The following is a 25,359-nucleotide window of genomic DNA, read 5'->3' on the forward strand; positions in this document are numbered from 1 at the left end:
CAAAACCTGCTCCGTGCTTCGGATAAGAAGAGTAAAGCTTTTGCCAGCTTAAGAACAAAGCTCAGCCTGACTTAAATGTCACCTTCGGATGTTAGAAAGGTAGCAGATTATGAAGATAATGAAAAGCTGCAGCCTGTTGCTATGTTACGAGTCACTCAGAACTGACATGTCAGGACAAACAGCAATGAAATGAATTCTTACTTAATGACCCTCCCAGGGCCTCGCGCTTAATATTCAGAGGGTGTCAAATAAAGAAATAATTAGTTGATGTTTCTTAGAGTATGTAGCTGTAAAAATTTACATCCTCAAAGATTTTCAGTATTTCCTGAAAAAAGGTTCAGATTCAGCCAGTTCTGACAGGCTTTGCCAGTCTGGAACTCTCCAAATGCTTTGGATCACAACTCCCAGAAGCCCTGGCCGCCGCCATGATGAATCATCAATATGACACTTAGCAAAGGTTTACAGTGACGCCACAGCACTTTTCTGATGGCTTCACCACTTTACTTGGCAAGAACAATACTCAGCTTCTGGTTCTATTACTGATGTGGAGATTTCATATTATGGTTAATTTTCACCTGTGACTCAGAGTGTGCTCGCAAACAGTGTGGATCAAATGCGTATGTACAGTACTATACATTGCCCAAATCCAGCTCATCATATTATTTCGTCTGGGAAATTGCCTAGCAATTTTTCTGAGGAAGGAAACATGTTTCTGTACAATTCTGCTTGTATAACAACAACAACAACAACAACAACAACAACAACATATTATTTATACCCCGCCCATCTGGCTGGGTTTCCCCAGCCACTCTGGGCGGCTTCCAGCAAAATATTAAAATACAATAATTCATCAAATATTAAAAGCTTCCCTAAACAGGGCTGCCTTCAGATGTCTTAGAAGAAGTCAGATAGTTGTATGACTGGACAAGAGACATTAGAGTGCTGTTTGGTGTATTAAGCCCTCTTTTTTCATTTTATTATTATTATTATTAAAGTTTTCTTGGTTTACAAAGGTATGCGCAATGTCTCTTTTTTCAAGTTACATTTTCCATAGGTCAGTTTCATTTGTTGAGACATTAAGGTTACATTAATAAGAAGGGGGGGGGGGAGAGAGGTGGAGGGGGGAAAGACGAGTGGGGGTGGGGTAGGGAGGCGATGTTTCTAATTTGCTTAATGTATCTGTGGGGTTTTGTGTCAGGCCCTGGGTAAGCATCTGGAAACCCTGGAATCTCCCACCACTCAGACATTGGGGTGACGTGCATCAGTATAAAACCCATACATTGGGTATTAGGAAGTTATTCTGATCCCTGGCCTACAGCTTTGAATGGAAAGACTATATCAGTCATTGCAGCACAATTCTATACATCTCTACTCAGAAAGAATTCCTAATATATTCAATCAGTGGCGTAGCGTGGGTTATCAGCACCCGGGGCAAGGCAAGTAATTTGCGCCCCCTAACCCATGGATTTGCGCCCCCTAACCCGTGGATTTGCGCCCCCTAACCCGTGGATTTCCCTAACCCCCAGATGTTGCGCCCGGTGCGGCCGGCCCCCCCTGCACCCCCCACGCTACGCCACTGTATTCAATGAAGGTAACTTCCAGGTTAAATGGGTATAGGACTGCAGGTTGAAATCCTCTGCTAACTCACCTGCAGCTATAAAAAGGCATAGGATTATAGCATTGTTGTTGTTGTTTTAATAAAAAAACATATTCTGAGGAGCCAGGCAGGTAGGAGCCAGCTGAAGGCAGACATGTAACATATAAATTCTTCAAGATATATTGAAATAAATCAAGTACAGTCATACCTTGGTTTTTGAACAGCTTAGTTCTCGATCGTTTTGGCTCCCGAATGCCGCAAACCCGGAAGTGACTGTTCCGGTTTGTGAACTGTTTTTGGAAGCTGAACGTCCGACGGGGCTTCCGCAGCTTCCGATTGGCCTCAGGAGCTTCCTGCAGCCAATCAGAAGCCGCACTTTGGTTTTCAAACATTTTAGAAGACTTCTGGAACGGTTTCCATTTGACTTCCAAGGTACGACTGTACCATCATCTTTGAAAATACATATCATATTGGAAAATAGGCTTTGAAGCTAAAATCTGTACTTTTTAAATTATTATTCTTAACTAAATAATTATACCAAACTCTAACTAGCAACTACTGTGTTGTCTATTGTGTATAAATACATGGAATGGACTAATTGCTTCTTCCTATCTGCCCTGTGCCCAAGCAACCTTGAGAGAGCAGGTGCCTTTTTGTCAAAGAGAAAAAGCTTATTATTTAAGATTTATGTCATAAGAGTGGATGCCAAGTGCTCTTACACAAGGTCATTCAGAGACACATTGTTATTCCACAGTGTTAACTGTGCTTCATTAGGAAGGGTTTTCTCTCTCTTTTATTTGGGTTTATTTCCTATTTGCTTTGCAGCAATTAAGTATTGCCTGTCCGACCTGTGCAGAGAGATTTGTCACCCTGAGAACTATTGTGATGGGTTGGCAGGCCATATATAACTTGACAAGTAAAATAATAAAACGAAACAGCCAGTAAGAGAGACAAGGCGAGCTACTAAAATTAAATCGTAAATCACACCGAGTAGAATTTAGTAGGATGCAACCCAGAGTCGACCTGTTGAAATTAGCAGACATAAGTTAGGCACAACCGTTCATTTCAAGTGCTCTACTCTGAGTAGGACTAACATACTGCTACGACCCACTGTCTCCTTCATAAAACAAGAATTTCTTCAACAATTCTCAGAACACTGTTAAGTCAGCTGCATTTCTTGGGTCAAGGTGTTCTGCCATCTGAGAGCAGCCACTGAGATGGCCTCTTCCTCCTCCTCTTCTGCTCACTTGTGCTTCTGTGATTACAAATACAAAGAAAGGCTTTCCAACAGATCTTTGCAAGCAGGCAGCATAATTTGGGAGAAAAGTACCCGGAATCTATGCCATTCAGGGCTTTGAAAAGTGCACACCAACAACTCTGAATTGTTCCCAGAAACAAAATGTTGAAACCTGGGATATATGTTGTTATTGTTTCATTTAGATATTTATAAACTGCACCTTCCTGTAAGTTATCACAAGACTCAAACCACCACCTTGCAATGAAAGTGTCATACATCTCAATAAGAGCTAGTTGGCAAAGAATCTCTATTGGCAAGGAGTTCCACAGGGTAGGACCTGCCACACTAAAGGCTCGGTCCCTGGTAGAAGCCAGGGACCACCAATAAGTGATTTTTTTCCTGACAATTTAATATTTTTTGTTATAGCTGATCAATATGGTTGGAAGTTAAGCAAACTTCATGCTGCTGAAGATGCCTTATACCGCTTCCAGCTGCTGGTCTGTCTAGTTTAGTATTGCCCATATGGCATGGCAGCAAATCTCCAGGATTTCAGGTAGAGGACACTCCCTCTTTGCTCTATCTGGAGACGTTGGGAAGTGAACATACTATGCATGCAATGCAGACTATGACTGTTCAGGTAACGATGCTTGTGAACATTCAGTCAGTTAAAGGTCCATTAGGTCCAGTCGTGACCGACTCTGGGGTTGCGGCGCTCATCTTGCTTTATTGGCTGAGGGAGCCGGCGTGCACCTTCCGGGTCATGTGGCCAGCATGACTAAGCTGCTTCTGGCGAACCAGAGCAGCACACGGAAACGCCGTTGACCTTCCCGCCGGAGCGGTACCTATTTATCTACTTGCATTTTAACGTGCTTTTGAACTGCTAGGTGGGCAGGAGCAGGGACCGAGCAACGGGAGCTCACCCCGTCACGGGGATTCAAACCACCGACCTTCTGATCGGCAAGTCCTAGGCTCTGTGGTTTAACCCACAGTGCCACCCGCGTCCCTCGTCAGTCCGTTAAGATGTCACAAAAGAGCTTTTTCCTCCTGTTTGAGAGAGAAGGGCACATGCACCTCTTCTAAGATCATACGTGTCATACGTGTCATCTGTAGTTCTGTGAACGTGTGTGTGTGTGTGTGTGTGTGTGCCAGATTAATCAGCGCACTTGCTTGGTCAGTCAAAAGTTTTATATACATACGTCCTGATGAATCCAACTGCTAAGTGCTTAGACGATAACATATTTTGGTTAATAGAAACAGAATGATACCGAGAACACAGGGCTTCACAGTGTGATGAGAAAATTACTCAGGGGCAAAGACTTTGGAAATGTAACTCATGCTGCACAATACAATAAGGCTCATTATAAGCTGAACCCTGAATTGCACAAGGCTGTCGGGTTGTGTTGAGTGCATTTGGAAACCTGCAGTGACTTCGCACCAGGCAGCGAGCGAATGCGAAGCTCTTATGGATGCTGTGCTGCCAAAATAAAATGAAATAAAATAAAGTAAAATCACAATTGAAGCCCGCTTGCTTTCATTCCATTGATACGCAGATCTCAGTTCCCAGCTTGCTGATAATTGTGCCTAGTTTCTGCTGCATCACTAATAAATCTTCATGTTCAATTTGAGGTTGCGTGCCTACTGTTAAAAAACCACGCACCGCCCATGGTCCCATGCGACTCCAGTGAACAAATTTCAGCCACTTGGATTATGTAGCTACTTTCCAAGCAGTTTTGCAACTTGGAGAGCATCTCCAACAATCCAGACTTGCCTTTGAAGCAGAGGTTCCAGACTTTTCAGATCTTCTAGGAAGGCAGCAAAGCTTTGGTGAAGTTGGCTGAGTCACAGTCAGTTGCTTCTTGCAGTAACTTGACAGTATCTGTGCTCCTTTTATGTGATACTTGACTGAATTCTCTACATCTGATGACTGGCTCTGTGGGGTCCAACATAGCTCTGAGTTGTTTAAAGAAGAATGGGAACCTTTTACAAAGTACTTAAAGAAACAGCAAAATGAACTGGACTCCTGAGCAGGTTTTGAATAAATATCCACAAACTTCTTATTGTTAATATATAGATAGATAAATTAAGGATCTTTACAATTTTATAATAAGCAGAAATTAAAATGTGCTGAAAAACCAGAGAAAGGAGCTGAGGAAAGTCTGGGGGATGGGTGGGTTTTTCTTTTTTGGGAGGAGGGAGGGAAAAATGGGGGGGGGGAATGAGGATGATATGTTTTTGATAAATTGTTATGTTGAAATTCCTAATAAAAATATTCAAAACAACAACAACATAGCTCTGAATTGTAAAAAAAAAAAAATTGTATCCCCCTTTTGCTGGGGAGGGGCTGCAGCCGAGTGATAGAGCTTCTACATCACATGGAGGAGGAGTTCCTAGGTTCAGTCCCCAGCATCTCCATCTTCCTTGAAATCCCAAAGAATCACTGCCAGTCAGTGTTGACAAGAATGAGCTAGATGGACCAATTGTCCAACTCTGCATAAGACAGTTTCCTGTGTTCCTATGGTTCTTCTGCATCAGATATCCACAATTCATGAACCATCTGAGCCAAACGTAGCTGAACTCCATTTTTTCCCAGTCCAAGGCAAGCAGCAAAAATGGAAAGCTTACTAGAGTGCTTTGAGGGCCACATTGAAGGTTCACCCAAGGTCCGCATGCCAGCACCTGCACACACAGCGGAGGGGAGCGCACACAAACATTGGACAGCTCTCCCTTCTGCCATAGGAGATGCTCCTTCTATGATTGGTTTTACACCCATTTATTTGCCCAGGCTTTCTCTGACCATGGAATGTGGTTGCTAAATTTGTATTTTGTTTCGTCAAAATGATATGGTTAGTAATAACATTGCTGTTATTCTATAATGAGATTTGTATACCGCTTAGAGACTTTGCTTGAATGTTAAGCAGGTTATAAATGAATAAACAAACTCCCCTCTGCCCCCCCCCCCCCACACACAGAAGCATTTTTACTTTCTATGGCAGCACTGGTGTAGGAAGCTCCAAAAGCAAAGCACCGTTTGTCTTTGCAAAAAGGAATAACAGAAACCTAGCGTGGTGCCATGGCTAGGAGATCTTAGAGCACTTCTTCCTGCTTCCTAAGAAGTACAGTGGTACCTTGGAAGTCGAACGGAATCGGTTCCGGAAGTCCCTTCGACTTCCAAAATGTTCAGAAACCACTCTGTGTAGAAGCCTGTAGAATCATAGAGTCATAGAATCGTAGAATTGTAGAGTTGGAGGGACCACGAGGCTCGTCTAGTCCAAACTCTGCAATGCAGGAGTCTTTTTTACAAGGACCAAACCAGGATGTAGAAACAAAGAATAATCAAGCATATAGGACAAAACATGATAGCTTGGGAAGACCACACATCTCATGCAAGGAAGTCCTTCTCAGGGACTCCTTCTCAGGCCCAGCTCTGCTGTTATGCAGAGTGAGGTAGCTGCCTCAGGCAGATTTTGGGTTGCATGAAAAGGCAGGAAATAGTTTGTTTTTATTGTATTTTTCAGCTCATGGAGGGAGACAGCAAACTAAATTTAATTTTTGGCAACCATGAGCGCACACACTCTTCCTTGCTGATTCAATTGTGTGCATAATTGCATTCTCAACTGCTCCCCCCCATCCCCTGCCACAAAGCACAGTTTTAATATGCATGAGCAAAAAAAGTGTGCAGTTAAGCTGGTGGCAGAAAGAAAGAAAAAGTCAGATGAGCAAAATAAATAGAAAACTGCCCGTGGCAATACCAAGCCGAGAATATGGTACTTCCGAGATCAGTTATTTACTTTGCACAGCCAGAAGAAAAGTGGTCTCTGGGACTAGTTATGTCACTGAGATGGAGCAGAACAGAGGGGACCAGTCCATTTATTATGTTGGGTCAAGTTGCAGCATCTTTGAAATGCCTGATACTGGATCTTGATGCTGGAGCAATTAAACAAATTGTAGAAGTGTACCACCCTATGCTCATAATGATTTGCTGCTGGAAAAAGGAATCTGCGCACCTACCTCAGTAATGCTACATTGCCTAGCAGAGGCATATTGGTTCGTTTTTCTTTATTTTATTTCATTAACTTTATAAGCCACTGAATTGTAAAAACAAACCTCAAAGCGGTTTACAAAAAGACAAGGCAATAAAATCGAAACAGATTTTACAACCCTACTGCAAAACATGCAAAAGTTAGAATACTAAAACAGATTAAAATAACCTCAGCTTTCTAAGCATCTGGGTAGGCTTGTCTAAACGGGAATGTTTTTAGCAGGCACTGAAAAGATTATGGTGAAGGAGCCTGCTTAATCTCAATAGGCAGGGAGTTCCAAAGTGCAGGGGCTGCCCAATGATCGAGTTCTTACAAATGTGGAATGAGAATTATGTGGCACCTGTAGTGCCAATTCTGTTGATCTGAATCAGGCATAGGCAAACTTGCCCCTCCAGATGCTTTGGGACTACAATTCCCATCATCCCTGACCACTGGTCCTGTTAGCTAGGGATGATGGGAGTTGTAGTCCCAAAACATCTGGAGGGCCAAGTTTGCCTATGCCTGATCTAAATGGTCAAGTGGGTACATGTAAGGTGATCTTGCGCCTGGAGACATCAGGGATTGAGCCTGGGACTTTTGGCATGCAAAGCAGATGCCCTGCTCCTAAGTTACAGCCCTTCCTCTTAGATAAGGACTGATTTAAACAGGAACGTAAGATCATCTTTGGTTCATCTAGCTAAATATTGCACATACTGACTGGCAGTGGGTCTCCAATGTTTCAGAGTGGGTTCTGTCCCATCCCTACCCGGAGATACTGAGACCTTCCGCATTCAAAGCATGTGCTCTACCACTGAGCCTTTCGTCCTTCTCCGCAGTTAAAGGCCAACCTGGATAAATAATTTCATAGGTGTAAGGTGAACATTGCCAATCAAATACCAACCAAAACCAAAGTATAAAGTGTGGGTCTTCAGATGAATACCACCTGAGGAATTTGGAAAAATACCAAATCACTTTGCATAAGACCAGTGAAATTTCCCCAGAGGGATCTGCACATTTGCTAAATCACTTCAGTGATGTGTCGCTGAATACCAGAGTTATTTATCTGCTAGGTTCAAGGAAGTCGGTAGAACAAAGTCTCCTGTTCCAGAATAAACAGAAAGTCTGGTGTGGCTTTGGGAAGGAAAGCACAACATATTTCAGCTGTTATTACACTTTACCATCCATGTATGTGAATTGCAAAACAAACAAAAAAACCCAGAACTTGAAAAAGCTGAACATGTTCCTAATTATTGTGGAAGAATGATTAAACTATTTGCAAAGGGAAACATTGCCATCTAGCTTCCATTGCCCAAAATGTCATTGTGCTAGGTTTATTTACAAAGCTTGCTTATATCAATTACTGAAGGAAATATAAGCATGAAATGAAAGGGGTTGATGGGAGTTGGAGTCCAAAAATTCCTTGAGAGTCACAGGTATATAGCTGGATGGGGAAATGTTCAAATTTGCCCCCTGTAGATTGGAGATTATTACTCCGTTTCTGTGGTCATTAAATGAATAAAGTATCTCCACTGAGAAAAATCCACTAATGCGGGTCTCTGGTGCCATCTTGTGTTTGTTTTGTAAAATTTCATTATTCAACAAACTTGAATGCATTTCTAACAGCTAAGACAAAACATGACCATTTTGATACATGAATCCCATTTATCAGCTATAATAATAAACAACTTCCTCTGTGCCCTCCATTGACTCATTCAACTTTGTTGAAGTAGCAAGGCTACTTCCATTCAAAAATGGGAGATTTGTGGAATGTAGTGGTGGAACGAAACACACACACACACACACACACACACACACACACTTTATTCTGTCCTCAGCAAAATGGCATTGTTTGTCATTCTACAATTACAAAAAACTTTTATTTTTAACAAGTTCCTTGATTGGGACAGTAAAGCACATTGTTAACAGAAACACACAAACATATAATGACAGTGGTACCTCGGGTTAAGTACTTAATTCGTTCCGGTTCGTTCTTAACCTGAAACTGTTCTTAACCTGAAGCACCACTTTAGCTAATGGGGCCTCCTGCTGCGCCGCTGGAGCACAATTTCTGTTCTCATCCTGAAGCAAAGTTCTTAACCTGGGGTACTATTTCTGGGTTGGCGGGGTCTGTAACCTGAAGCGTATGTAACCTGAAGTGTATGTAACCCGAGGTAGCACTGTATAGGATAGATTCTGAAGCTGAGGCTCCAATACTTTGGCCACCTCATGAGAAGAGAAGACTCCCTGGAAAAGACCCTGATGTTGGGAAAGATGGATGGCACAAGGTGAAGGGGATGACAGAGGACGAGATGGTTGGACAGTGTTCTCAAAGCCACCAACATGAGTTTGACCAAAATGCTGGAGGCAGTGGAAGACAGGAGAGCCTGGCGTTCTCTGGTCCATGGGGTCACAAAGAGTCGGACACGGCTAAACAACAACAGATATGCATAGGATTGCATGGCTGCAGTTCTGGTCACCTCGCTTCAAAAAGGCAGTTGTAAGAGTTGGGAAAAGTTCTGAAAATGAACCACCAAACTGATGAAGGCTGGCTCCCTGCTTGTGGAATCCTCTCCCCAGGGAGGCTCACCGGGCACCGTCTTCATTAGGCAGCAAGCAAAAACATTCCTCTTCTCCCAGCCCTTTGCCTAACTAAACCATCTATGGATTTTTAAACTGGTGTGTGTGTGCGTATCATTATGATTGTTACAGTTGTGCATTTTTGTGTTTTTATATTGTAGACCTCCCTGTGACCCGCAGGTGGTGGTACTGTTGTTGTTGGTACCCGTCTGTCTCCAGAGGCGATGCCCTGCGCCTCTGGGGGGTGAAGTCAAACCACTGCGCCAGCAGCACCCAAGCAACTTCCTCCCCAGAATGCAAGCCTGGGAATTGCGTGTATGGAGGTCCTGGACAAGCAACGTAACGGAAGCAGCTCGGTCGGCGCCGCAAACTGAGCTTAGCCAAGCGCCACCTTCGCCGCTGAATCATCAGCCTGCGCAGCCCTTCCCTCCCCTCCCCTCCCGAAGCTACCAGGGCGGAGAAGGGAGGAAGCGAGGCTGCCTAAGGTGCGCGCCGCCGAGAGCAAGCAGCGCCCCGCATAGGGCTCCTGAGAGGCCCGTCTAAAGGCTCAGCCAGTGAGGGAAGCCGGAGTTGGGTTGGGAGGCGGGCACCCGGAAGAGAAGATGCTCTGTGCTGCGCCTGAGGTTCTCCAACTGGAAACGGAGGGGCGGAAAAAGGCGGCTGCGCGCAGGCACCATGTTTCAGTTTTTGGTGAGTCTTTTCTCAGGGGCGCAGAGGCTGGGTTGACTTGGAGCAGGGATGGGCAGGCGTCAGGATCTGCCGCCCTTTGGAGATCTCTCTCTCTCTCTCTCTCTTTCTATCTCTCTCTCTTGCTCAGATCCCCCAACCAGGGCCGAGCGCAAAAGAGCACATAGTTAGAATGGGCACAGATCCCCGTTTTCCGTTCCAGAACTTGAACGCAACTCGCGGTGCTTTCAGGGTAAAGTGTCCCCTAGGTTAACCGTCTTCCTTTCATTAGTTGGGAAGGTCTCTCTGTCGCTGCCACTGTAAAACAGAGGGGGAGTCAAGAAACTCTTACCGATTTGCTGTACAGTAGTAGGCCACCCGGATTTCGACCAGTTGATCCCCCGATCTACTGAGGGCAGAGGAAGAGAGGCGAATTTGCAGTCACATTGGGCCTCTAGAAGAGAAAGAGGGTGGTTTGCCTACGAAAGACACCCCCACCTTTTAAATGAGCAGAGGAATAAATTAAGGCATCGAGAGGGCAAGCCTGTAAGTGGGAGTAAACCCCAAGAAAAGCAGTGGGGTAGGTGTGTGTAGGATTGCACTGTAAAACATTTATTTGGGAGTGTGTCCCTCTGACTTCAAACTTCTGAATAGATGCACAAAGAAGGTTGTGTTGTGAGCCTGGAAACTTATACAGTGGTACCTTGGGTTAAGAACTTAATTTCTTCCGGAGGTCCGTTCTTAACCTGAAACTGTTCTTAACCTGAGGTTAAGCACCACTTTAGCTAATGGGGCCTCCCGCTGCCGCCGCGCCGCTGGAGCACGATTTCTGTTCTCATCCTGAAGCAAAGTTCTTAACCCGAGGTACTATTTCTGGGTTAGCGGAGTCTAACCTGAAGCATCTGTAACCCAAGGTACCACTGTATATCCCTTCCCACACCCAAGGTCTGTTGTTTATTAAATTTGTTGGTCACTTTTGTCTTGCCCAGGCCAACTCAAAGCAACTTACAAACAAACAGAGACAAAAACAGAGGTGTCTAATGTTTCCCCATCCCAATTGTTCTAAGGATGAAAGCTTTCTCCTGACCCACATTTGTGGCAGCTGACAGCAGCTCAGTAATGTGGCATCTATTTGGCAGTGTCTGTAAACTGCTGTTGTAATCACACTGTTCAGTATTTTCTCAGCATCATTTCACATGGGTTAAGTGCTCTTCTGTTCCACTTACGAATCATAAGGGCGGAATAACTGCTCTGAGGAAGGTCTGGCCAGCCTAATGTTTTCTTTCCATTAGTGATGTCTTTGGAAGCTCACAAGCAGGGCATCAAGATAGCAGCCATCTCCCCTTGGCTGTTCCTAGCACCTTCTTGATACATTCCTGGGCTTATTTTGTCTTTTCAAACAAATCAAGCTGCTTTCCCACACTGTCATCTTTGTATGCCCTCTGCCTTAAGCTATCTATTTCATGCAGCCTGACAGCACTTTCCAGAGGCCGTACAACCCCTTAACATATCTCAGAAAACAACACTGGTTGTTGTTTCAAATAAAGCCATCCAAATGTGTCCTGTATATATTTTGGAACTATTGGACCTGTGGGTCTCCAGATGTTGCTGAACTTCATTTCCCATCAGCCCCAGCCAGCATGGCCAGCAGTGAGGGATGATGGGAGCTGTAGTCCCAACAATGTCTGGAGGGCTATAGATTCCCCACCTCTGCCCTGCTGGTTGCTGCAGTAGGCGCTAGATCATGCCTGATGTGTTCAAAAGCGCATCTCAAAACTGGGTGCTCCACCATTTTAACAGTGCATTCCTCATTATTGGGGACCAACACAATTATTAAGTGCCTGTCAAATTTCCCCTTGGGATTCCCAGGACTATGATTCATTTGGGGGCCTATGCACTTTCCTTTTAGATTGATGCAACAATATCTTTGCACCAGTTTTGCTTAAGTGTTTTGGTTTAGCGCCTGATATTTGTTAATGCATTTTGACATATTTATCCCTGTGACACAGTGAGGCAGTTTGCTGGGCCAGTGGTTGTTAGTGCCCACAACATACCAGAAGTTCCCAAGCTGTGGGTTTCCTTTTTCTTTTTCTAGCTGTCTCTAGAAAAACAAGATATCCATACCATATCCAAAGTTCAACTTGTTTCATGCCTGATAAGGTTCATGCCTTCCACTCTTCCCCTGTTTGTTTCACTGAGCTGCTGCTGCTGCAATCCTAGACCCACGTACCTGGGAATAAACCCCATTTGAAATCAGTGGGACTGAACAGCATAATTCTGTGCATGTCGTCTCAAGTCCTTCGGGGGAGGGCTGTTGTGCTCTGGTCCTGTTTGCTTGCAGGCTTCCTGCTGGCAACTGGTTGCCCACTGAGAACAGGATGACAGAGTAGATGGACCTATGGCCAGATCCGGCAGAGATTTTCTTATGTTTCAACCTGGATGTTGAATTAATGAAACTTCAAATTTCTAAATATTGGTTCAGAAATGTAGTCACACCCTCATGTGGATAGGTAAGTCAGCCACATGTATCCGTGCACTGCAAATAATGTACAGTCATACCTTGGTTTACAGACGCTTCAGGTTGCGCGTTTTCGGGTTACGAATGCACCCAAACCTAGAAGTACCGGAACGGGTTACTTCCAGGTTTCGGCGCATGTGCAGAAGCACCAAATCGCAGCCCGCACATGCACAGACGCGGGGCTGCGGGTTGCGAATGCTGCAGGTTGCAAACGTGCCTCCCGCACGGATCACGTTCGCAACCCGAGTGTCCACTGTATTACATATATATTAGCAAATGCAAATCTTTTGCACATTGGTGTTCTCTCTTGCTGTTTTCCGTGATGCATAGTTGCTACCCTATTGCAAAACAACTACTGCTTGCTCCAGTGCCGTGTTAAAAAGGAAAGGTGGGATGCTGGAGACGGAATGGTTTCTGGCCAGGGCATCTGCACCAAGAGCTGAACAACTTTCCAGCATTTTCAAGTGATACATTGAGAACCGGAATCACAGACTTGTAGAGTTGGAAGGGACCATGAGGGTCATCTGGACCAACCCCCTGTGATGCAGGAATCTTTTACCCAACGTGGGGCTGAAACCCATGACCCTGAGATTAAGAGTCTTATGCTCTACCGAATGAGCTGTCCATAGTCAGTAGAAGTCTGGATGTCTGCTGGTTGTCCATTATAATCAAGGCAGGCCAGAGATTCCCTTCAATCACCTGATTACTCACCTCCCTGTCAAGATCTTCTATAATGGCTCAGAATACTAATCCTAGCCACCCTTGAGCCGGCCACATAAGCACTTTAAAGCCATTTCTGTGGGGAGGGGTCAAGCATATGCTTAACTGTCCCATTGAAATGAACTGTCCCATTGAAATGGAAATACGTGCTTTAATTTTCCACTGGATTGTTCCTGCTGTATTCCTGGGACTCACTTGGGCAGCTTATGACATCCCTGATTCTTACACTTCTTGAAATACAGTGCCACACAGATGTTTGCTTTCTGAGCTTTGGCTATATTTTGATCAGGCATTAGTAAGGTGCATGTAAAGTTCAGAGGTTCACATGTCCCCTTTCCAGTAAACATTAGGCCCATGGTCCCATAAACAGAGCTACCGGGTTTCTTATTGAAAGACATTCTGTGTGCTTGAACACAGATCCCGGAGTACAAGAGGCAATTGAATTGCATTGTTATTCCACCCTTCCTCCTGGGAACTCGGGACACAAAAGGCCATAGGTCAGTGGAAGAGAACATGTTTTGTATTCTGGTCTCTAGTTCAGTCTTTGGCACCTCCACATATGGTTGGGAGATACAGCCGTCTGAAACCATTGAAAGTGACTGCTGGTCAGCATAGATAGGCCATACTGAGCTAGATGGACCAGTGCTCTGACTCAGTCTAAGGCAGCGTCCTATGTCCCTGCCACAATCCTGCGAGGTAGATCAGGCTGAGAGTGAGTGACTGGCCCAAGGCAACCATGAGATGAGCCTGCTGGATCAGGCCAGGGGTCCACCTAGTCCACCTTCCTGTTCTCACAGTGGCCAACCAGATGCTCAAGCAACATAATCTCAACATAACCGTTAAAAAGGATTCCTGAAAATACAGGGAAGTAGAATAAAATATGTCTTAATCAGCTAAAACAGTCCGGAAATGGGGGTGTAGAATGAACAGTTGGTCTGCGCCCTCCAGCATCCTCTAAAATGTGCAAGAGTTCCATGGAAGACACATAGGATGGCAAACTGATGCGCAGTAGGTTTTTGAAGTTTGGGCAATCTGTGCTTTGGGTGTGGCGGCACATTCCCTTTGAAATGCGCTCCCAGTGAACATCAGATGAGTACCTACCGTATTTTTCGCTCCATAGGGTGCACCGGACCATAGGGCACACTTAGTTTTTAGACGGGGAAATCAATAAAAAAAAATCCCTCCCCCCAGCCCCAAAGAGCAGCGTACAGGCTGTGCACAACCTCTCCCTGCCGGAGGGGTTGCGTGCGGCTATGGCACAAGCCTGCATTCGCTCCGTAGGACGCACACACATTTCCCCTCAATTTTTAGAGCGAAAAATACGGTAGTTACTGGCATTTAGGCACCTACTTTAAACTCATCTGTTCACCTAGGCTTTCCCTGGGAGGTGATCTTACTATCTTCTTGCAGCACAGTTTGGAAATCACAATCCTACAAATCAGCCCCCAGGCAGCACATCTCTCTGTCCAATTTTAATAAATTTGCTCTGTGTGGTCTACATGTTAAAGTTCTGTTTTTTGTTGGGCTTTGTATGTGATGCTCCTGGTGATTGTGGCTCAGAGACATGCTTAGAGAGTCTTGCAACCTTTAAAGCTACTTTCTCTAACCAGATTCCTCCAGATGTTTTTTGGACTGCATCTGAGCATTGGTCATGCTGGCTGGCTTTGATGAGATCTGTGGTCCCAAACATCTGGAGGACAACCAGACTAGGGAAGGCTGTTGTAAATGGCATCCTGTGTCCATATTTAATTCCAAGTCCAGACTTTTAATTAAATTATTGTGGGTGTTTGTGTAATTTTACAGTAAATCAGACTTTAATTTGTTTTTCTCTTTTATTTATACAGCTACCTAGCTCAGATGCTGATCTTTGTTGAGAGTCGGCCTTTTGTTGTTGTTGCTATTGATTTTCTTTTTTTAATGCTTCACAATCCAAAGCAAAGTCGGAATCGTTCGAAGGACGTCTCTTATTTCTCTGGCTTTGTCTCTTATTCCTCTGACAAAACGACAGATAAGACTCGCAACAGAGAGGGCATCCTTAAGTATTCTTCTTTGATGGAGTAGATGTCTGATGTTCTCTTGTGTTGCAAATCCACAATAAAAATCACTTCTGTAGAAGACTTTCTGATTAGTGTCTGAGAACCGGAAGAATGGAAGAGGGGAAAGCTGACATATTCAGCCTTGCCTTCTCTTCCCTGTTTTGGTAACATACAGTGTCGGGACTCAGCTCCTTCCTAGTTAAGACTGTTGTAGGCAGATAAAGGGATAATCTCATAAACGGGGCTTTTGTTTTTCAAAGACCAAAGTAGCTATGTGCTTTTTTAAAGGACTATGCATAAAATTAGGATAACTGTGGGAAGCCCTATACATTCCAGCCAATGTTTTGCAGTCCTCACTTGGCATGCAAATTGCCGATTGTCAAATTGGCTGCCAGCTTTTTTCCTCCTAAGACTATTTAAATCCACTTGCAGATGCCGCAGCAAGTAAAAAAGTACTTTAAAATATCGGAAGATGAGCTGTGTGTAGGCCCCACAGGGGGAGGGTATTTTGCTTCAGGAACTGACCTTTTATGAACTCCGAAATAAATGTGCCAGAGTACATGGTTGCCACTACCCTAAACTCTGAGGGTGGGATTCAGTGTTGTGCTGTGATGAACTTTCCATTTGCACAAAGCATCGCAGCTTGCCAAATAGAAACACGACCCCTTTCCCCATCTACATGCTCTGTTACCAGGCTTTACCTGACACAGAATGCCACGGAGCACAGAATCAGGATGCAAGATGGCCTTAACAGAATGGAGAACTGGGCCAAAATTAACCACTGGCCTGATCTAGCTTACTATTCTTATGTTCTTAACATGAAGATAAAGGTAAAGGGACCCCTGACCGTGACTGACTCTGGGGTTGCGGCGCTCATCTCGCTTTATTGGCCGAGGGAGCCGGCATACAGCTTCCGGGTCACGTGGCCAGCATGACTAAGCTGCTTCTGGCGAACCAGAGCAGCACACGGAAACGCCGTTTACCTTCCCGCTGGAGCGGTACCTATTTATCTACTTGCACTGGTGTGCTTTCGAACTGCTAGGTGGGCAGGAGCAGGGACCGAGCAACGGGAGCTCACCCCGTCACGGGGATTCGAACAAACGACCTTCTGATTGGCAAGTCCTAGGCTCTGTGGTTTAACCCACAGCGCCACCCGTGTCCCATCAACATGAAGATAGGTGTGTCCAAATAAACCGGATGTCAATGAACAACAATTCCCCTCTTCCCTGGCTGCTGGGAGTTGTAGTTCAGCCACATCTGGGTGGCCAAAGTTTTCCCCACGCCTAAAATAGACAGAGCCAGCTGAGACCATGTTGTTCTCATATAGATATTTGATCTGTGGTTAGCTTTGCCCGTTGACATGCTCCAGCAACTGCCTCAGAGTCAATTTTTCCGACCACCAATCGATGGAATGGTGCCGGTACGCATTTTATGTTCCGTTGGCCTGAAAGCAAAAGAGTTGGGGGGGAGGGGGAAGGAGGAGTGAGTGGGTGCGGCTTTTGAGATGCAATCTGTTCCCACACCACACCCCTCGATACCCGCAAGTACATGGCAAGTGAAGCAGGACACTGAGGTCCATAAATCTGTTTTCTAAGAGTGGAATGGTAAGCATGACTGTGTTGGAACCAAGATAAATTAGGACAGATGTACTGAAATGCTGGATGGGCAAGGAGCAGCAGTTTGGATTAAGAGTAGGGATATATATATCCTAAATCTTGTTAGGATGTTAGTTAAAAGAGATACGGTGCCGATGTGAAACATTTTTTGAGAAGAGTTGGATGCAAATGATGTCTTAGCTTCCAGCTAGACTAAATGTCTCTTGGCCTGTTTCAGGCACTGCACTATTTCAGAGCAAGGAATGCGGCAAATAACTTTGGGGTACACTGTGTGTTTTGTGACTGCACATTCATATGCAGCGGAGTCCAGCAAATCATAAACAAGGCAATGTTCTTTGTTTAATGTGACTGTAAAAAGAAGCCAGTGACTTGAAAAACAACAACCTACCGTATTTTTCGCTCTATAACACGCACGTGACCATAACACGCACGTAGTTTTTAGAGGAGGAAAACAAGAAAAAAATATTCTAAATGAAACAGTGGATGTATGATTTTTGTGGTTCATGCTGTGGCCACAGACGTGATCTGATGGTGAGTTTGGGGTAGCCCAATGCAAAAATCCTGAGGATCCATGTGGATCCATGCTTTGTAACCACGTTTTTGCGCCATTGCAGCCCCATGAAACTGGGTGCATGTGTGTTTTTTTGTGCAGGCTGTAGCCATGGATATGCTATGTGATCTGATGGTGAACTTGGGGTGACCCAGTGCAAAAATCCTGAGGATCCATGTGGATCCATGCTTTGTAACCACGTTTTAAGTGGGGAGGGAAGGAAAAGCATTCAAGGGACAAGGAGCATGCGTGGGGTGTGTGGAGAAGGATGCTGCTAATGATGCAGGAGAGGGGTTTAAGGGGAGAAGGAGCTCGCGTGGGGTGTGTGGAAAAGGAGCTTTTTGGCGAGCTGAGCAGGGAGGGGGGAGGGAAAGAGCACCAACCAGACAGCAGCCACTTACAGCAGTGTAAGCAGCTCCTTTCCTCTCCCGCTTTCCTCCTTCTCTCCCTCTTTGCTGCTTTACGCAGCTAATGGCGAATCGCCTGCAACCCAAGTCCTGCTCAGCGGATCAGCTGAGACGCTGGGAGAATCGTAATTTCCCCCTCTCCCTCATCCCGTGCCCTCCTGTCCCCAGCAGCCTTTTTAAAAACTTTTTTACTGGTTTTCACTGCGCTCGTGGCTCAGAGCCCTCCTGTGCCTTGTCGTCCCTCTGCAGCCTCATTGCTCCATTTAGAGAGCGCATGGACCTTTGCTAGCTGAGGCTGCAGCAGCTGTTGCTGGCTACGCGGCGCTTTTTCTGGCTCGCTATGGCTCCCGTCTGTCCCTCCTCCCGTGTAAGCGGCTGCTGCCCGCTTTGCTGCCATGGCTCTCCTTCCCTCCCTCCTCCTCGGCTCCTCCCCCTCCTCCTGCATAAAATAACATTTTACACAATGGGACACGGGTGGCGCTGTGGGTTAAAGCACAGAGCCTAGGACTTGCCGATCAGAAGTTCAGCGGTTCGAATCCCCGCGACGGGGTGAGCTCCCGTTGCTCGGTCCCTGCTCCTGCCGACCTAGCAGTTTGAAATCACGTCAAAGTGCAAGTAGATAAATAGGTACCGCTCCGGGGGGAAGGTAAACGGCGTTTCTGTGCGCTCCTCTGGTTCTCCAGAAGCGGCTTAGTCATGCTGCCACATGACCCGGAAGCTGTACGCCGGCTCCCTTGGCCAATAAAGTGAGATGAGTGCGCAACCCCAGAGTCTATCACGACTGGACTTAACGGTTGGGGGTCCCTTTACCTTTACCATATTACACAAAGTAAAATGGATGTAATACAAACTCATTTTTTAAAAAACAAGGCAGTTTTATAGGAGCTATTATCAAGCACATGGCCATGCAACCTGTTTGTTTGACTTTCAGCACTGAAATGAATATTAGACCATGTTTATCTTTGTGTAGCGCTGAAATTAGTATTAAATACTATTTAGCTGCATGTAGCATGTGTTAATTAATTAATATCAAAACACCCACATGGGGGGCGGGGTGGGCAGAAGCTTTGTTAGCTTTTCAAGTAAAATTTAACCCGTGCAAGAAAATGCATAACAAGAATGTTGCCTGTTAATGTGCCAATTGACGAAAATAAGTGCAACGTACCATCCTCCCGAAAAGTCATATCTTAAGTTAATAACTGATGGTATGGAAAAGTGAGCAACCAGTTTTTAATTTTCCATAGAACCTTCTTAATCAAGGTATTTCCCCCAAAAGAATGTGTTTTATGACCATGACAGAAGACGCCGGCTCTCTTTATTATTCTGTTGCGTGCTTGCTGCCTAGTAGCCGGATGTTAATTAGGAAACAAGTCATACTTAATTATTATTTCTTAAAGTTGGCATTCCGATATTGGCACACCAAGCTCCAATCCACAAGCAACTTTATGTGCAAGATTTTAAGGGTTAGGCAGATTGTTTGCTAGCAATCTGACATTTTCAAAATCTGTTCTGCCCTGAGACATTGTTGGGAGAGGAGGCACACTTCCTGTCACCTCCCCTTATTTCTCCTCTGACCCAAATCCTGCCTCTTGTTCTTCCACTTCTACCAAGGACTTGGAGGATGACAATTTCATTCCTTGCTGGAAGAAATGATACTCTAGCAAGGTGGGAAGAAACCCCATTTGAAGGCAGTTTCTCCCGGGACCTAATGGCAGCAGATTAAGAAGTGGTGGCATCAGAATCTCCAGAGGGGAAGTGGCACAATGCAATCAAGTGAATGTGGGCAGAAAGAGAAGTTCCCATCTTCCTCTAGCCTAGCCTTCTCCTTCCACCCACATGTTAAGATGCTATTGCCAACCCCAATCCCTAAAATCTTGAACTAGGAGTGAGTGAGGACTTCACTGCATACTTGTTCTTCTCAGATGATGACTGGAGAGGCATTTAGGTGCCTAGCGTGAGGGTAACATGTATGGTTTATAACCTACAATTTCTTCAAGCCAATCTGGTGTAGTGGTTGAGAGTGTTGGACCAGGACCCAGATGGCCACAATTCAAAACCCCATGCAGCCATGAAGCTTACTAGATGACCTTGGGCCAAAGGGGGTTGTGAAACTGAGTTTTTCATGGCACACACAATCCGAAATTGGCCTTGCTCTCCTGTTGCAAGCACTAGATTGACTAGCTCCTACAAAATGTGATATATGAATTCTCAGCTCCTGAAATAGTGTCCCCACTTCCAAGTTTAATTGTTTAAGGCAATTTTAACTTTACTGTACGTATTTTTTTTATTCCACAGCTCTTTCTACACCCAGTGGCAATAAAATCTGCATTTCTTTTGTGGCTGAAAAATAGATCCTCTTGTGGTTAAACCAGCAACCACAGGCATTGAAATATTTTCACCACTTGGCGACACATTTATTTATCCATTTAACATTGCAAGATTTGAGGACTTTATCATCCAGATGGAGGAGGTTTACGAGGCCCAAGCTCTCAGATGCTGGATTGGGAAAAACAAAAACCCTTTTGCATAGAGTGGTCACTGCTGGGTTAGGATAAACCTTTAGTCTGTCTTAAGTCAGGGTTTTGGAATCTTTTTCAGCCTGATGTCCACATTTCTTCATGGGTAGTCTTTTGGGGGCCATATACCAGTGGTGGTTGGGAGCGGATGCAAACGTAGAAAGAGAAGTGGATGAAACCACTGTGTGTTTCTACCACACAAAAGTCGATATGTGTACAGACACTTTTCTCCGCCTTCCTTCCAGGAAACCAAGAGACCTTGTTGATGTTTAGTGGCACATTTCCAGCCAGGCAAAAACACTCAAGGAGGATGTGTCCCGTGAAAGACATGTGCAGCCTGGGGAGAGTCCTGAAGGCCACATTTGGCCTCTGAGTCTGTGGTTCCCCATCCTAGATCTATGACAGTTTCATAGTGGGCAGGCAGTCATATTGGATCCAGTGTCAGGGGTCAGGGCATGGCATGGTTGCACATCCACCAAGGTCCGTGACCTGGGAAGGGGCCCACCACAGAGACCCTGCCAGCTCTACTCCCCCTCAGTTTAATTATTGGCACCCCTTTGATCGCCTGTGCTCCAGCCCAGAGTGGATGAGTTGGTGAGAGGGAATTGCAGCAAAGAGGAAGCAGTGGCCATTGTTCACTTTCTCCTTTGCAAGCAGCAATGGCAGTAAGGAGAAGGAGGGGGACCCCCCCAATGCCTTTAGCATGTTACATAACATCACCACTCCCATGAAAAAAATCCCCTGGTGCTTGTGAAGTGCTAGGAAGTTTGAAATTTTTACAAAATTCCTGCATTTGTACTGAAAATCATGACTGAAGGAATTAATTACAGTATTTGCTACGTAGCTTAACTTCCGAAGCAAGCATTATGAGCAGCAGAAACCACTTGGCAAAAACCAGCAGCTGAGAATGTGACAAACACTTTAATGAGTATCAGGTTTGTTTTGAAACTGGCAAAAAGTTGTTTTTTTGTTTTTTGTTTTAAAAAGCTTAATGGAAAAGAAGTTATATCCTCAAGCACATTCACCAGATGGGAGAAAAGTATAATCCTTGTCTATCCTTTTTATTTCTTCTTTAGGTTGGTTTTGCACTTGGCAATGTAGTTGGGATGTATCTGGCCCAGAACTATGATGTAAGTATTATTTTGCTAGTTTCCTACTGCTGAGCTTCTATTAACATTGTTTATGGGGTTGCAGTTTTATGGTAAGGCAGTTCCATGTTCTGGTTCATACCATTTTCACGTGTTCACTTAGAAATCCACTCTGTCCTGTTTCCTTGTTAATCTGATAAATTTTAAAACTCAGTACCAGTTGTCTATCAGCAAATTTTGAAGTGCAGAAGCCCATCATGACAGACCCTATATCCATACCCCTATGGAGAGTCCAAAAACGGAGTCAGCTGCATTGACTCTTATCTAACATACTTAAAAAGATAAGAAGGGCCTGCTGGATCAGGCCAGTGGTCTATGTAATGTAACATCCTGTTCTCACAGTGGCCAACCAGATGAAGCCCACAAGCAGGACCTGATGTAGGCGCTTCCCGCCTCACACAGTTGATGAAGGAAGGCATGCCCACACCATTTCATTGTGCAGTATCTTTTTCTGCCCTTTTAGAGTTGGCAGCCATTTTGTGTGATGTAGCCTCCACAGCAGCCATTTTGTAACAGGTGCCCCCAGCAGTTTCTCAAAATCCCAGTGCTTCCACTGGCCCAAAAAGGTTGGCAATGTCATTGAAATTCTACTCAACATAATCCAGAGCAGATTCCAACGTATAGTTAGCAGAGTAACAACTTAAACACGTTGCAGGATTCCCCAAAAATAGACCAGAGGCAATTGTATTTCATCCAGTAGAGCTTTACTGCTGCTGAAGGCAAATGAGCATAGTGGTCACAAATCCAATACATTCAGGATTGGCACTGTCCATAAGAAATCCAGTTGCAGCAGACTTAACTTAAACTTACAATAACTTATAATAAGTGTAAACCCTAACACTAAGCATACTACGTATAGAACACCAGAACAAAAGAGAGATGGAAAGAGAGAGCCCTGTTGTGGGGTTTCAGAACCAAACAATAATTCTCTTCCCCCTGCCCACCCGCCAAACACCCAGCCTTTCTTACCACACAGACTGATGAAGATACCGTATTTTTCACTCTATAAGATGCACCAGACCATAAGATGCACCTAATTTTTGGAGGAAGAAAACAATAAAAAAAATATTCTTAATCTCAGAAGCCAGAACAACAAGAGGGATCGCTGCGCAGCGAAAGCAGCGATCCCTCTTGCTGTTCTGACTTCTGGGATAGCTGCACAGCCTGCATTTGCTCCATAAGACGCACACACATTTCCCTTTACTTTTTAGGAGGGAAAAAGTGAGTCTTATAGAGCAAAAAATACAGTAAATAGAAAGCTTGCTCACTGCATTGTGACATTTTGGTTGGCCTAATGATGGTATCGCCATGCTGCAGACAAGGAATTCTGTGAACAGTAGAAGATTCTGATATCCTGTTCTGCTTTCAAATAGGTTCCGAACATTTCAAAGAAGATTGAAGACATCAAGAGAGACGTGGAAGCTAGAAAGAAGCCTCCGAACGACAAATGATGTTTACCTAGCCGTCTCTGTATTAAATGTAGATCATGTAGTTTTGCCACTAGGTCGCAGATGCCAAACCTTCATGTGGCTTTTCTGGATTTCCTCCAGATGGGTAGTCTTGAAAAACCAAGCTGCCCTCAGGCTGAAGTGTCACTACATCCAAGGGACCTTCTAGCACTTTCTGGATATTTGACTTCTTTTTCTTTCTTTCTTTTTACCCCATGTGTAATAAGAAAAACCATGCAGGGAGAACTGAGAGATTGGACTATTGGTCTCAGTGTTTGTTTTCAATAATATTTTCTATTCAGTATTAATTTGATTTCGGAGTAGAGTAATGAAATTAATTATTCCAATGTGACAATCAGTAATGGTCTGGCTGTAGAAGTGACTCATGAAAGAAATTAAAATGCATCAGGAATTAGCATCCAAAGATTTTTAATGGTATTTTTAAAATTAGTTCAGTAATTTTTTGTACAACCTATTTGTAACATACTAAATAACAGAGAAAAATCCTCCTCTCTTTCCCCCCTCTGAAGTGAGAGGCTTTTAAATTTTATTTTAACCTTCTTGATTCTTGTGCTGTGTATTTTCCATGCAAAAGGCGTGTGAATTATTGAGCAAATCAGAGAGCTCTGAAATAGTTTCCGGTCTTGCTTTCACCCGTTTTCTTCTCTCAGGCATTTTGTTTGGTTGCTCCTTAGATTCAACATTGGTTGCTTTTTTAAAAGTCTTACGACATGCCCAATAACAAAGTTGTTCCCTGTGAAGAGGACTTGTCTCTCAAACTACTTTGAGAATTGTAACTCTGTGAGGAGAATTTGAGTCTCTTGACGACTCTGAACACTCTTAACAAAGTGCAGCTCCCAGAATGCTTTGGGGGAAGCCATGACTGTTTAAAGTGGCATAACAGTGCTTTAAATGCATGGTGTGAAAGTGGCCTAATTCTTGTTTTGTCCCTGGTCTGCTCTCTGCTGATTTCCATAAGGGAAAAACATTCCATAAGGGAATGTTTCTGCTTCCTTTCCCAGAAATGCAGAGTGTCCATTCTGTATACACTACAAGGAAAAACTGAGGGGTCCCCCTCCCCCGACCTAATTTTTAAGGCTCCTGCTTATTCAGATCTGCCAAGCAATTAACTTTCAGGCAAACAAAGCTGGTTCTAAACAAAGCCAAGAGACATTTTGATGTCAGTACCCATTAATGTGAATTGAGCGGACTTCTTACGTTTCTTTTGAGATCTGCAGTCCTTTGTACATCAGCGGCAATGGCTTTCGAAAGTCACTAATGGGTTTCTGAAGTGCCAGAACTATTTGGGAAGGGCACCCTGGTCCGTGGTGGTGACATAATTATGAAGGTTCAAGTAGTAACAAACACAGACCAGGATTAGCATAAACCTCCATCTACTTCCATGCCTGCAGGCAGAGATTCTCTCAACCCTTGGTCCATCTAGCTAAATATTGTCTACACTGACTGGCAGCAGCTCTCCAGGGTTTCAGGCAGGGGGCATTCCCAGCACTACCTTGACATGCCAAGAACTGAACCTGGGCTCTATAGAGTAGGTGCTCTTAATGTTAGCAATTCTGTTGAAGAGTGGTTCTACATTGCTCCTCATTGCAAGAAAACAAACAAACAAAATTGTAATACCAGGGATGTTTGTCTACTTAGAAGTCCAAAAGAGGTATGCTTCTCTTCTAGTCTATTGGCAATGCCCATTTCTATGAAAAGGGAGGCAATGGAGATGTAAAATCTCAGTGCTGAATTTGTGGCTGAAATCACTTATGCATTCAAAGCAAGAAAGGGAGCAGGCAGGGTTGAGGATATGTATGTTGTTATACTTTTTAAAAAAAAATCAGTGAAGATAATTATAAAATAAAATGTAGGTCGATACGAACACCAGTTTTTCCCATGCTGTGATTTTTCATCTGTGAGGGTCTAGCAAGTGTAGCATCTTGAGCAATGGTTGCAAGAGGTATTGATAGTTAGATACAGTATTTTATAGCAATACTCAGGACAGCTGTATAATGTAGGAAAAAAGGATACTTGGCTGTATGAAGGTTCTTTTTCTGCTGTCTTTGACCAAGGTTCAGGAGTGTATTTGTGAATCCGTAAAATAGCCCACAGTCACTGCTAATGTTGGAAAGGTTCTGGCTCGGTGTGCTTTCTGCGAAGAAGGTTCCAGGTTCAGTTTCTGGCATTTCCAGGTAAGGATGAGAAAGAACCTGTCTGAAATCCTGAAGAACATCCACTACCAAGAAGTGTAGACATGGCTGATTAGACGGGCCAGTGGTCTAACTCAAGGTATTGGCAACT

The 25,359-nt window shown here is 44.4% G+C and overlaps 2 long non-coding RNA genes across 2 annotated transcripts; both read left to right on the top strand.

Moving 5' to 3' along the window:
* Positions 1-9,944: 9,944 nt before the first annotated feature.
* On the top strand, positions 9,945-23,584 carry LOC309351381. The gene is made up of 3 exons (XR_014160803.1): positions 9,945-10,120; positions 21,536-21,589; positions 22,981-23,584. It is a non-coding gene; the product is annotated as an uncharacterized lncRNA (long non-coding RNA).
* On the top strand, positions 10,131-17,071 carry LOC309351392. Its single transcript, XR_014160818.1, has 3 exons — positions 10,131-10,642; positions 12,945-13,078; positions 15,179-17,071. It is a non-coding gene; the product is annotated as an uncharacterized lncRNA (long non-coding RNA).
* Positions 23,585-25,359: the final 1,775 nt, after the last annotated feature.

This window comes from Podarcis erhardii (assembly GCF_964252035.2).
Source record: "Podarcis erhardii genome assembly, chromosome: 10".
NCBI classification, from domain to species: domain Eukaryota; kingdom Metazoa; phylum Chordata; class Lepidosauria; order Squamata; family Lacertidae; genus Podarcis; species Podarcis erhardii.